At 42.7% G+C, this 14,446-nt stretch overlaps 1 protein-coding gene across 3 annotated transcripts in view; it reads left to right on the top strand.

Moving 5' to 3' along the window:
- Positions 1 to 14,446, top strand: part of IQCK (IQ motif containing K) — a 163,301-nt gene that overhangs the window by 93,101 nt on the left and 55,754 nt on the right. The window lies entirely within an intron of this gene.

Below are 14,446 nucleotides of genomic sequence, written 5' to 3'. Positions count from 1 at the left end.
GATGAAAACAGCCGAAGATAAAACCAAACAACTATGAAAAGGCTTTTCAAAGACGTCAAAGGAATGGTTTTGTAGTTCCTCCTATATTTTTCTGCAGAAATTCCAACTTGAGTCTCTGTACTTGAAGGAAGAGAAAATTTTCTCCACTCCAGACAGCTGGCTGGGCTATTAAGCATGACAGCCTTTTTTTGAAAGATCACTTGAAGTTCTCATTATTAACCCTAACTTTTTTATTCTTGAATGTTATGGATGAATGGAAGGACTTTATTTATCTTTCAGTGTAAAACATGCCCTATGGCAACTTGTTAAAAATGTGGGCTCTCCTGGTATGTCTTGTCAGATTATTAATAACTCTGTGTAGGTTATTTAACTTCTGGGCCACAATTTCCTGTCTGCCAAATGCTAATAATAATAATAGCTCCTGCTTATGAAGATTGAATCAGATAATTTGTCCACATGAGGGAGGTTTGCATGGTGCCAGGTACATAATAAATACACAACTAATATTAGCTGTTGTTGTTGGTGGTGGTGGTGGTTCTGTTTTCCTAATTAGAGGATCATTCAGAAAAGCTAGCTTGTTGCTTCCTTGTGGCTCCTCGGGGAGCTACATGCTCCTGGCTCAGGGCCTTTGCACTTGCTGTGTATTCGTTGCATCAACAGCTGTCAATCACATTACCCTCCCTGCCTCATTCAGGGTTCTTCTTGGATGTCTCTCCCCATCACCATTTCCCAGATAGCACCCCATCATCACTCTGCAGCCTCTTCCTATGCTTTATTTCCTGCTGATCACTTACCAACTATGACATTGTGTTGGATATTCACTTGTCTACTGCCTGTCACCTTGACTAGAATGTGAGTTCCAGGAAGGTAAAAGTTGCTTGACTTATTCATCCTGTATCCCAAGCCCCTAGAACACTGTCTAGAACATATATTAGGCACTTCATAAGTATTTTAGTGACTAACTGAATCCCTTAAATGATCTCTCTAACCAGGATATCTGAAAACAAAGAGGAGCAAACTGGATTATTCTATTTTATAAGCCCTTCTCGGGGGCTTAAACAGGCATTTAAATGTGGACTTTTGGGGGAGTTGCTTGTGTATCAGAATCCTTGAACTCAAAAGCTTGCTTCTTATCAATAATTTCCCAGAGGTTATACTTGAGAAAAATGTATTCATTTTATCATTGACCTTCATGAACTAGCCCTTCACCAGGCCTTGTAATGTGAAGAAATGAAGTTTGCTATGAGAAATTATTGCAATAAAGAGCTCATGATCTGAGCCACAGTCAGCTCCAGGTCTTGTTTTTGCTAATTGTATAGGGCTTCTCCATCTTCGGCTGCAAAGAATATAATCAATCTGATTTCGGTATTGACTATCTGGTGATGTCTATGTGCAGAGTCGTCTCTTGTGTTGTTGGAAGAGGATGTTTGCTATGACCAGTGTGTTCTCTTGGCAAAACTGTTAGCCTTTGCCCTGCTTCACTTTGTACTCCAAGACCAAACTTGCCTGGTTCTCCAGGTTTCTCTTGACTTCTTACTTTTCCATTCTAATCCCCTATGATGAAGAGAACATCTTTTTTTTTGGTGTTAGTTCTAGAAGGTCTTGTAGGTCTTCATAGAACCAGTCAACTTCAGCTTCTTCAGCATTAGTAGTTGGGGCATAGACTTGGATTACTGTGATATTGAATGGTTTGCCTTGGAAATGAATAGAGATCTTTCAGTCATTTTTGAGATTGCACCCAAGTACTGCATTTTGGACTCTTTTGTTGGCTATGAGGGCTATTGCATTTCTTCTAAGGAATTATTGCCCACAGTAGTAGATAAAAAGATAATCTGAATTAAATTTTCCCACTTCAGTCCATTTTATTTCAGATTCCTAAAATATCGATATTCATTCTTGCCATCTCTTGCTTGACCATGTCCAATTTACCTTGATTCATGGACCTAACATTCCATGTTCTTATGTAATATTGTTCTTTACAGCATCAGATTTACTTTCACCATCAAGAACATCCACAACCAAATATTGTTTCCATTTTGGCCCAGCCTCTTCGTTCTTTCTGGAGCATATTGGGCACCTACTGACCTGGGGGGCTCATCTTCTGTTGTCATATCTTTTTGCTTTTTCATACTGTCCATGGAGTTCTCAAGGCAAGAATACTGGAGTGGTTTGTCATTTCCTTCTCCAGTGGACAACGTTTTATCAGAACTCTCCTCTATGACCCATCTGTCTTCAATGGCCCTGCAAGGCATGGCTCATAGCTTCATTGAGTTACACAAGGCTGTGATCCATGTGATCATTTTGGTTAGCTTTTGGTCATTGTGGTTTTCATTCTGGAGATGTGATTGTGGGATTGTGATCCTTGCTTCTTCTGTTTTCTAATGGATGAGGATAAGAGGCTTGTGCAAGCTTCCTGATGGGAAGGACTGGCTGTGAGGACAACTGGGTCTTGTTGTGGTGGGCAGGACCATGCTTAGTAAATCTTTAATTCAATTTTCTGTTGATGGGTGGAGCTTTGATCTCTCCCTGTTAGCCATAGTCAGCAAAACCAAGACCTGGAGCTGACTGTGATTCAGATCATGAGCTCCTTATTACAAAATTCAGGCTTAAATTGAAGCCTGTGGTCTAGAATGGTCTAGACCACTAGGCCATTCAGGTTTGACCCAAATCAAATCTCTTATGATTATACAGTGGAAGTGATGAACAGATTTAAGGAATTAGATCTGGTAGACAGAGTGCCTGAAGGACTATGGACAGAGGCTGGTAACATTGTATAGGAGATGGTGACCAAAACCATCTCCAAGAAAAAGAAATGCAAGAAGGAAAAGTGGTTGTCTGAGGAGGGCTTCTCAGCTCCTCCAAATAGCTGAGAAAAGAAGAGAGGCAAAAAGCAAAGGAGAAAGCGAAAGATACACCCAACCGAATGCAGAGTTCCAGAGGATAGCAAGGAGATATAAGAAAGCTTTCTCAAGTGAAAAATGCAAATAAAAAAAAGAGAGGAAAATAATAGAATGGGAAAGACTAGAGATCTCTTCAAGAAAATTAGAGATACTAAGGGAATATTTCATGCAAAGATGGGCATAATAAATGACAAAAATGGCAAGGACCCAACAGAAGCAGAGGAGCTTAAGAAGAGGTGGCAAGAATACACAGAAGAACTATACACAAAAGGTCTTAGTGACCCGAATAACCACAATTGTGTGGTCACTTACCTAGAGCCAGACACCCTGGAATGTGAAGTCAAGTAGGCCTAAGGAAGCATTACTATGAACAAAGCTAGTGGAGGTGATAGAATTTCAGCTGAGCTATTTCAAATCCTAAAAGATGATGCTGTTAAAAAGCTACACTCAATATGCCAGCAAATTTGGAAAACTCAACAGTGGGCACAGGTCTGGAAAATGTCAGTTTTCATTCCAATTCCAAAGACAAGCAATGCCAAATAATGTTCAAACAAGGAGTACGTCAGGCTGTATATTGTCATCCTGCTTATTTAACTTATATGCAGAGTATATCATGATATGCTGGCTGGATGAATCACAAGCTGAAATCAAGACCCTGATGCTTGAAAAGATTGAGGGCTGAAAGAGAAGGGGGCAACAGAGAAAGAGATGGTTGGATGGCATCATTGATTCAAAGGACATGAGTTTGAGTAAACTTCTTGAGATAGGGAAGGACAGAGAAGCCTGTGTGCTGCAGTCCATGGGGTCGCAAAGAGTTGGATACAACAATGAGAAATTATGATCCCCAAGCAGGCTTTTTATTTTATTTATTTTAGTTGAAAACTTTATTCTGGCTGCTCTGGGTCTTTGTTGCTGCTCACGGGCTTTCTTTAGCTGCAGCGAGCGAGGGTTACTCTAGTTGTGGTGTGCGAGCTTCTCATTGCAGCGGCTTCTCTTGTTGTGGAGCACAGGCTTTAAGACACACTGGCTCAGTAGTCGTAGCACACAAGCTTAGCTTCCCCATGGCAAGTGGAATCTTCCTGGAGCGGGGATCAAACCCATGTACCTTGCATTAGAAGGCAGATCCTTAACTACTGGACCACCAGGGAAGTCCCCCAAGCAGGCTTTTTAAAAGAGAGCATCAGCTGAAGTTATGTTCTGTGCTTAGTTGCTAAGACGTGACCAACTCTTTGTGACTCCATGGACTGTAGTCCACCAGACTCCTCTGTCCATGGGATTTTCCTGCATTGTCAGGCAGATTCTTTACCACTGAACCTCAGGGAAGCCCAGTGAAGGCACACTGACAGTGAAAGTTACTCAGTTGTGTCTGACTCTTTGCAACCCCATGGATTATACAGTCCATGGAATTCTTCAGGCCAGAATACTGGAGTAGGTAGCCATTCCCTTCTCCAGGGGATCTTTCCAACCCAGGGATCGAACCCAGGTCTCCCCCACTGCAGGCAAATTCTTTACCAACTGTACCAGAAAGCCCGAAGGCATACTGGGCATGTCTAATTCATCTGAGAATTGACAGAAAAGATTTTCTTCATTAGGAATTTCTCTTCCAGTTGCTGATATCTACTGGCAGGTGAGCAGACTTTGCCAGGAAAAGTCAGACATTGTTTTGTACAAAAGGAATGCTAGAAATGGGGCATTGCAGCAGATTATCACCAGTTCCCCCTCTTGATGGTGCACAGTCACTTCCAGTTATCCTCAGAGGGGTTGGCTGTGCCCTTTGTGATTTGATGAGAGCTCCCAGGGCTCCCCTAGTGGGAGCTTCCATGTGGAAAGATCTGTCTTCTCTTTGGAATGTTCTTGTTTGTTGGCTCATGAATCCAGTTTCAGTCCATTTTTTATTGCCACATTACCAAGCAAAAGACTCAATCCCCAAGAATCTTTTTGTTAGGCCATCCTAGAGTAATTGTGAAACCCACATATTTGAAATTGATTTTTAACATTTTCTAACATGTGGAAAATGTTTATAGGCTTTTAGGGAAGCTGAGACCACCTATACAAATTCCACTGAACAGGTAGAATAAAACTCCTGATCTTCTCAATGATGTAGAAGTCCTGGTTTTGGCTGGGGATTCAGACATTAGGCCTGGGACACTCGAAGCGGAATGCTCCCAAGGACGGGTGGTGCCAACTCTTCTGCCATTCTACTCAGACAGAGACCTTCTGTCTTCCATTGCACGCAACTTCATTTGTTCATCCTCTCATTTGACAAACATGTTGAGGGCTCTCTACTTGCCAAGAACTGGAGACACAGAATCCATCCATTTCTGGAGGAACCCAGAGACAGCTATACCAAGGAGAATGATAATAATATTAAGAGTAGCCAAATCTGATATTTTTGGTCACTTGCTATATGCCAGGCACTGTGCTAGCACTTCACAAACAACATCTCCTTTATGCCTTATGCTGATTGTATAAAATAGGCAGGAATGTACTTCTATTATCACATATATATATATATATATATATATATATATGAACCAACCAAGGCCTAAAATCCTGTAGTGATTTGGCCAACATACAGTGATAAGTGACAGAGTCTGACTGTCCTCAGAACCCCATCTCTCCTTTTTTTTTCTTTTTAAAAACTATTACTACCAGCAATATCTGAGAGTTTCCATTGCTCCATGTCCTGATCTATTAATCTTGATATGATCAGTCTTTTTAATTTTAGCTGTTTTAGTGCATGTATAGTGGTATTGCATTGTGTGTGTGTGTGTTCCAGTCAAGCTTACTGAGATATATATATATATATATATATATATTACATACAATAAAATTTACCCTTTTCAGTGTTGTTGTTCAGTTACTAAGTCATGTCCATCTCTTTGTGACCCCATGGATTGTAGCACACTGGGCTCCTCTGTCCCCTGCTGTCTCCCAGAGTTGGCCCATGTTCATGTCTGTTGAGTCAGTGGTGCTATCTAACAATCTCATCCTCTGCCATCTCAATCTTTTACCTTCAATCTTTCCCAGCAACAAGGTTTTTTTTTTCCAGTGAGTCAGCTCTTAACATCAGGTAGCCAAAGGATTGGCGCTTCAGCTTTAACAACAGTCCTTCCAGTGAAAATTCAGGGTTGATTTCCTTTAAATTGACTGGATGTGTATAGTCTCTCAATTTTGCCAAATCCATACAGCCTAATTGCTCCCACAATCAAGATACAGAAATGTCATCCCCCAAATTCCTGCATGCTTCCCTTTGTACTTAACCTCTGCTTCCCTTACCAGGGCCTGGCACTCACTGATCTATTTACCCCTATGGTTCTGCCTTTCCAGAATGGCATACAAATGGAACCATAAAGTGTGTAGCCCTTGAGTCTGACTTCTGTTGCTTGGCCTGATGCATTTGAAGGTCTTCCGTGTGGTTGCATGTATCAGCAGCCCCTTCCTGTTTATTACTGTGCAGTATTCCATCAGGAGGGAGGCCTTCACCTGGTAATGAATAAACACATGTGAGTAACATGAGACTGGCTTCTTTATCCCTATGGATTGCAGTGGTCTCAAGCTCACTATGCATCAAAGTCATCTGTGGAAAGATTTCGTTTAAAAGTTCTAATACTCAGGGCCTCATTCTCTGAGATTCTTGTTCAGGTGGCCATGGTGAGAACAGGAGCTGGGCATTTGTTTAAAGCACCAAGGGTTTAGACCCACAGATGAACTGGAATCATCTTTGCTACCTACTAGTTGAACGGTCCAGGACAAGTCACTGAACTCAGAATCTCAATTTCTTTTTCTTTAAGTCAAGAATAATAGTAGCTGCCCAGTCTATTTCACTAGGTTATCAGAAAGATCAAAATGATTTTTAGTGGCAATGCTAGAGAAAGTGTTCTGTGAACTGTAGATGCATAAATATGGATGTCATTACGTATCAGTGTCTTTCCTCTTGGAAAAATACCAGAAGTTCTAGTTCTGAAACAAATGAGAGGTTTTAAAGACCAAAGGGAAAGAGCAGGCTTTCTTTGCCACTTCTGTGTGTGCCTCAGATGATTGCTTGATGTGTGACAGTAAGTGTAATGCCAACACACAGAAGGAGAGAAGACTGGGATAAATACACTCCTTCTTGAGACTGTGGTGATGTTGGCAGAACTGGGTACCACTGCAGACCACGAATCCTTGGCTGGATAGGTTAAGTCACTGTGTTTGCAGAAAGTAAACACTGATGTAACTGGAAGGACAGGCAAGCAGGTATGTGTTGCCAAGGATACAATTACAGAGCAGCTCATGATCCAGTCCTTCCCTCAAGGCAAGTGAGAGGAGGTCTGCTTCTCAGAGAAGGGCCCCTTGTCCCTGGCAAGCATCATATGAAGCAAGAATCCTGTTACAACCACATCTGACCACCTTTGAAAATATTGCAAGGAGTGGCATGTCACCTCTGGTACAGAAAAAATATGGCCGTCTTTGGACGAAAAATTCTTTTATTGGTATTTTTATTGTAAAAGGGCCAATACTCCTTGTAAGAAAAAGTGAAGCCATATAGAAGTAATGTCTTAGTTCAGGCTGCTCTAACAACACCACAGACTGAGTGGCTTAAACAACAAACATTTATTTTCCACAGTTCTGGAGGTTGAGAGGTTCAAGATCAAGCTTCTGGCAGATGCAGAGTCTGCTAAGAGCCCTCCTGTAGGCTTACAGATGGCTGCCTTCTCACTGTGTCCCCCCATGGCAGAGAGAAAAAACAAGCACTTGATGGTGACTGCAGCCATGAAATTAAAAGACGCTTACTCCTTGGAAGGAAAGTTATGACCAACCTAGATAGCATATTCAAAAGCAGAGACATTACTTTGCCAACAAAGGTCCATCTAGTCAAGGCTATGGTTTTTCCAGCGGTCATGTATGGATGTGAGAGTTGGACTGTGAAGAAAGCTGAATGCTGAAGAATTGATGCTTTGAACTGTGGTATTGGAGAAGACTCTTGAGGGTCCCTTGGACTGCAAGGAGATCCAACCAGTCCATTCTGAAGGAGATCAGCCCTGGGATTTCTTTGGAAGGAATGATGCTGAAGCTGAAACTCCAGTACTTTGGCCACCTCATGCAAAGAGTTGACTCACTGGAAAAGACTCTGATGCTGGGAGGGATTGGGGGCAGGAGGAGAAGGGGACGACAGAGGATGAGATGGCTGGATGGCATCACTGACTCGATGGTCGTGAGTCTGAGTGAACTCCGGGAGTTGGTGATGGACAGGGAGGCCTGGCGTGCTGCGATTCATGGGGTCACAAAGAGTCGGACACGACTGAGCGACTGAACTGAACTGAATCACACCATGAGAACCCCACCCTCATGACGTCATCTAACCTTAATCACCTCGCAAAGGCTCCGTCCCCTAATACCATCGTGTTGGGAACTAGGACTTCAATACAGGAATTTTGGAGGGACATAAACATTCAGTCTATAACAAATAATTTAAAATAAAATGTTAAATCTCATGTCCTGTCCTACTCTAAACCTGTTTCCCAGATGAAACCATTGTTGACAGTTTCGTGTGTGTATTTTCAGTGTTTTTCCACTGTGTATGTGAACACTTCTGTATATTTATTGCACTTTTTACAAATATGGTATATTTTTATAAATATGGGCTCACACTTCACAGCCTGCATCCGGACCTTTCATTTAACATCAAGGCTAGCTTTCCACAGGAGCACAGGTAGATCTTTGCAGAGCATTTGTGTTTTAAAGAAAACACATTTCTAATGTAGTTTGCAGGTAAGAATTTGGTCAAACATTTCTCATTGAAAATACTCCCAATTCAAAGTGTTCTGAGGTGGCAGGACTGAAGAAAACTTTCGGGTTAGTGTTGCTTTTTATTTCCTCAGCAAGTCCCGACAGTGTGTGATCTAAGGACCAGCTTCTTTTTCCCTTCTGCTTTCTCGTGAGTGTTGGCTTCCCCAGATTGTTGGTCAGCTCTGTAGCTTTGCTGACTTCCTCTTCCTCCTCTCCAGAAAGGGGTGTCTCCTGGTGCAGCTGTTCTGGGGGTGGGGGGCATTTCCTCTCTTTGTGTGTGTTGCTAGCTGTCTCCCTGGCCTCCCTCTAGGGACAACGGCCCAACCAGGTGAGCAAGTGTCGTTTAAAGCAGCACTTCCGTTCTCAGGCAGGGGCGGGTTGTCGTTTCTGGATGGCTCCAGATGTGGCCCAGGTGAAGAGGGATGGCACCTGGCACAGAGACAAGGCTGACACCTCGGGGTGAGTCACATGCTCCTCATGACGGATACGCTGCTTAGAGCTCCCATTCAAGACAATTAAAAAAACTACTTGGCAAATTTTTGAACTGCCCTGAAAGCAATCTAGCATAAGCAGGCAGGCTCTACAGTGAGATCAATTCACTCACTGATATTTGTTCACTCTTGTTTATGGAGTACCTATGATGTAGAAGGTGGGCAGTGGTCTAGATGCTGAACATGTTGTAGGGAATAAGACCAAGACCCTATCCTCCTGGAATTTGCACTCCTGTCATTGACTATCAACAGAAATATACGTATATATATGTGTGTGCGTGCACACGCGTGTGTGCTTGTTGTTGTTTTAAACCACTCGGTTTTGGGGTTCATTTTCATTTATTATACACAATGGAAACTAACCCAATAATTCAGGTTGCTGTGGAGAAAGCAGATTGTAGGAGGTTGAAAGTAGAAGCAGGAACACTCATCCTTGCTGCTCAAAGTGTGGTCCTTGGACCAGTGGTATCATCTTCAAGTGGCAGCTGGTTGGAAACGCAGAATTTAGGCCCCACCACAGACCTCCTGAATCAGAATCTGTATCTTCACAAGACTCCCAGGTGAGTCTTAAACGTCAGCGTTGACGAAGCAGTGCAGTAGGTGATGGCCTGGGCATATGGAGTGCTGTGATGCGAGTTTGAATCCTGGCTTATCAACCCTGTGACCTTCAATCAATTACTTAATTTTCCCAAGCCTCAATTTCCTTTCCTGTAAAATGGGGATAATAATAGTGCTGCCCTCATAAGGTTGTATGCTGCTGCTAAGTCACTTCAGTCGTGTCCAACTCTGTGTGACCCATAGACGGCAGCCCACCAGGCTCCCCATTCCCTGGGATTCTCCAGGCAAGAACACTGGAGTGGGTCGCCATTTCCTTCTCCAATGCATGAAAGTGAAAGTGAAGTCGCTCAGTCATGTCTGACTCCTAGCGACCCCATGGACTGCAGCCTACCAGGCTCCTCCATCCATGGGATTTTCCAGGCAAGAGTACTGGAGTGGGGTGCCATTGCGTGAGGATGTAAATGAGATGGTACATGTCAACCACTTTGCACAGTGCTTGATGAACTGTTAGGTCTTTATTGACTTGATGAGATCCATGCATTTTCTTCCCTAAGATTGTGTTCCTGGTCATGGCCTGACACTTCCTTAATTTTTAAAAAATTCTCTTTCAACGAAAATCCTGTTTTTCAAAATGTCCTTGAGCTCATCAGAAAGGCCTTTGTCTGTGCCCAGTGTGATTCCAGCCACATCCCAGAATGAAGGCGCCTGGTTTCCAGCATCAGTTCCAGGCCCAGTTCTCAGGGCAATTTTCAGGGCCACCCAGCAGGCCAAAATAGGCCACAGCACTATAAATAGGGAGTCTGGGCTGCTCAGAGCCTAGCTTCCCAGGCCAGGCCCTTCCCCTTCCCCCCTGCCTGGGCCTGTAGTTGTTTAAATATACTCTGGATTTTATCAGCAAGGGGATTCTCCTTAATATGCCCCGTAAATGCTTTGCCAACTTGCCAGACTATCTGCAAAGCCCCTCTTTTTATTTGCTCACAGCATATCCCAAGTATGTGATGAAAGCTGATAAACCCAATTCCTAGGATTTTTGTGAGGAATAGATGAAAAGGCTGCATTTAACAGGACTGGTTACATAATCTGCAGGGCCCTTTGTTGAAAGTTATTATGAATTTCCAGATGGCAACAGCGGAGCCTTAGAACAAGTGTGAAGCCCTTCGAAGCGCGATGTGACAGCAGTGCAGGGAAGTGCCCAGGAGCCAGCCCTGCCCCGAGGCACCCAGTACCCTGTGGGCAGTCAGGACCGGCCACATTCCCCACTTCCCGAGAGACTTTTGCTTTAAAGGGCTGACTGAGTTCCCTTCAAGGCAAAGTTTAGGGGTAAATTGCACAGCGGCTACTTAGTCCCAGTGACTTAAAATCCTAGCAGTTGATTATCTTTCTTGATTCTGTGGGTCAGCCATGTGGTTCCTCTGCTGGTTTCTTCTTGGCTCACTCACTGCATTCAGTCATTGTGTTTGATGGTGGACACCGCGTTCAGGAGCCTCAGCTGCAGGGTATCCATGCTGGGCTGCGGGTTCAGCTTCCTCTGCATCCCCTTTAGCAGGGGTTCTTCCCTGGAAGGCCTCTCGGCTGCCCTAGAAAGTCCAGGGTGGTCTCATGCATGTGTTTGGGATGTTGGTGCCGCTCTTGGCTAGGGCACTTTAGTTCTCCTCCACGTGGCCTAAGTTGGCCAGACCAGCTTCCTTGCATCATGGAACATTCTAAGAGGGCAGAAAATGGGAGCTTCAGGCCTTCTTGAGACTGAGACTCTGGAATTGGCACAGCAGCACTCCAGTTCCCTGCTATTGGTCAAAACAAGTCACAAGGCTCACCCAGATTCAAGAGTGGGGGGAATAGACTCCTCACTTAATAAGGAGAGTGGCAAGTTTTCAAAGGAGCAGGGACACACTGGGGGCACAGTGCAACAATTCTCAAACATTAGCCTGCATCAGAATTACCTGGAAGGCTTGTTAACACATGGCGTGCTGGGCCCCAAGCCCAGAGTCCCTGAGTCAGTAAGAGTGGAGTGGGACATTTCAAACGAGTCCTCAAATGATGCTGATGCTGTTGGTTAGGGATAGTACTTTGAGAGCCACTTGTGGAGGGGAGCAGTGGTCCTCAACCTTGGCTGCACGTTAGAGGCATCTGGGCAGCATAAATGTCAGATCTGGGTGTTGATAGGAAGGAGATCAAAGCTTTGTGTAATAATGTGGTCCATAGCATAGCAAACTATGCTGTAATTTTACCCTATAAATCATTGGAAGGTTCATCAAATACCTTAAATGCTTTTGCAACTTACTCATTCCCTGATTATTTGAGTAAACAAGTACCAAGAAAAGTTGGATGAACTTTATCTCAACTGTCATCAACGAGCTGTTGGGGGAAATTCCATTTTTCCAAGTATGTACTGTGATATGGCTTTATTATTAAAGGGACTTGATTTAAAAGATATAGGTGTGGCTTCCTGAGAGAAGGACTTTCTAGAATTGCACTGAAAGGATTATCCTGCAAAAAGCAGCTGCTATTCATGAGTCACACAGATCCTGCCTCCTGACCACACACTGAGAGGCTGAACTGTCCTTCCTGACTCTGATTTTAAGGACTTGCAGTAATCAACGTGGCATTGTGTGAGTAAGAACTGAGACTAAGTTGTACGGTCTTGTAACATTAAGTTCATTCTTCACCTTCTCTTCCATTAGAGTGGGTTTTGCAAACTTTTTGAATCATTAGATTACCTGGGGTTCTTACTAAATATATTCATGTTTTTTTCCACCTCGCACGGATTGAATCAGAACCTACAGGGCAACAACCTGTGTAGTTAAAGAAATGATCTTAAAACAATAATATTTATGAACTACACAGAAGAAGTAATTAGGGAGCTATATTAAAACATGCCCACTCAAGGATAAGAGCAACGATGGGCAAACCATAGCCTGTGGACCAAATCTGGCCCATTTTCTATTTTTATAAAGTTTTATTGAAACAGTCATGCCCATGTTTTTAAAACAAGTTGGCTATGGCTGCTTTTGTGTATAATGGCAGAGTTGAGTCACTAGGAAAGAGACTATATTGTCCATAAGCCCAAAAATATTTACTATCTGACCTTTAACCAAAAAAAGTCGACTGATTCAGATAAAAGACATGACCTCAGACCTGAGCAAACTTGAAACTGAAACTAGGGCCCTCAGTGATTATGAACTCATATAAAAAAATAAACCAACAAGGAAGGAGATAATCAGTAAATACAGCCAACTGGAGAATCCAGGCCCCCGTGAGTGGCCATTTGAAACATGAAATAATATGTTTAAGACGATTATAGAGAGCTACAAAATTATTTTTAAAAGAATGTAAACTTTGCTGAAAGAACAGGGCTATAAGGAAAAAAAGATCAGGTTTGAAAAAGAACTAAGTACCTCCTGTAGAAATAAAAATAATTTAGTGAATTGCCAGTCAGAATGGCTGTGATCCAAAAGTCTACAAGCAATAAATGCTGGAGAGGATGTGGAGAAAAGGGAACCCTCTTACACTGTTGGTGGGAATGCAAACTAGTACAGCCACTATGGAGAACAGTGTGGAGATTCCTTAAAAAACTGGAAATAGAACTGCCATACGACCCAGCAACCCCACTGCTGGGCATACACACTGAGGAAACCAGAACTGAAAGAGACACGTGTACCCCAATGTTCATCGCAGCACTGTTTATAATAGCCAGGACATGGAAGCAACCTAGATGTCCATCAGCAGATGAATGGATAAGAAAGCTGTGGTACATATACACAATGGAATATTACTCAGCCATTAAAAAGAACACATTTGAATCAGTTCTAATGAGATGGATGAAACTGGAACCGATAATACAGAGTGAAGTAAGCCAGAAAGAAAAACACCAATACAGTATACTAGGGCATATATATGGAATTTAGAAAGATGGTAATGACAACCCTGTATGCGAGACAGCAAAAGAGACACTGATGTACAGAACAGTTTTTTGGACTCTGTGAGAGAGAGAGGGGGGTGATGATTTGGGAGAATGGCATTGAAACATATATAGTATCATATATGAAACGAATCGCTAGTCCAGGTTCGATGCAGGATACAGGATGCTTGGGGCTGGTGCACTGGGATGACCCAGAGAGATGGTATGGGGAGGGAGGAGGGAGGGGGCTTCAGGATTGGGAACACGTGTACACCCTTGGTGGATTCATGTTGAAGTATGGCAAAACCAATACAATATTGTAAAGTAATTAGCCTCTAATTAAAATAAATAAATTTAAATTAAAAAAAAAGAAAATAATTTAGTGAATGAGCTAAAGCAGTGCCTCTCAAACTTCAGTGAGCATCAGAATCACCTGGAGTGTTTTTTTTTTTAAATAAGAAAATTTAATAATCAAAGATTTGTATGTTAGTACCATAAATTAATATATCTCTCAAATATCACACAACTTATATTTAGGGATCCAACCTAAGTCACATTCTTAAGCTATCAGGAATCTACTCATAAAAATCTCCTAAGGATTTGGTAGCACCAGCCAAGAGATCTTTCTCAAAGCATCTATTCCTTGGTCTGAGAGCAGTTTAGGAGAAAGTTCAGTACTGCTTAAACTATCATAATGTATTCACAGCATTGTCTAATAGTCACAAATTTGAATAAAAGAAAGACCAACTTATGAAAGGTACTACAGTGAGATAACTACTCCAAGTGACAAATCTTTCTATCATACTCATGATCGGGCTTCCCTGATA

The sequence above is a fragment of the Bos indicus x Bos taurus genome, chromosome 25, assembly GCF_003369695.1.
Source record: "Bos indicus x Bos taurus breed Angus x Brahman F1 hybrid chromosome 25, Bos_hybrid_MaternalHap_v2.0, whole genome shotgun sequence".
In the NCBI taxonomy this organism is placed as follows: domain Eukaryota; kingdom Metazoa; phylum Chordata; class Mammalia; order Artiodactyla; family Bovidae; genus Bos; species Bos indicus x Bos taurus.
This window is presented reverse-complemented; position numbering and strand designations above follow the sequence as displayed.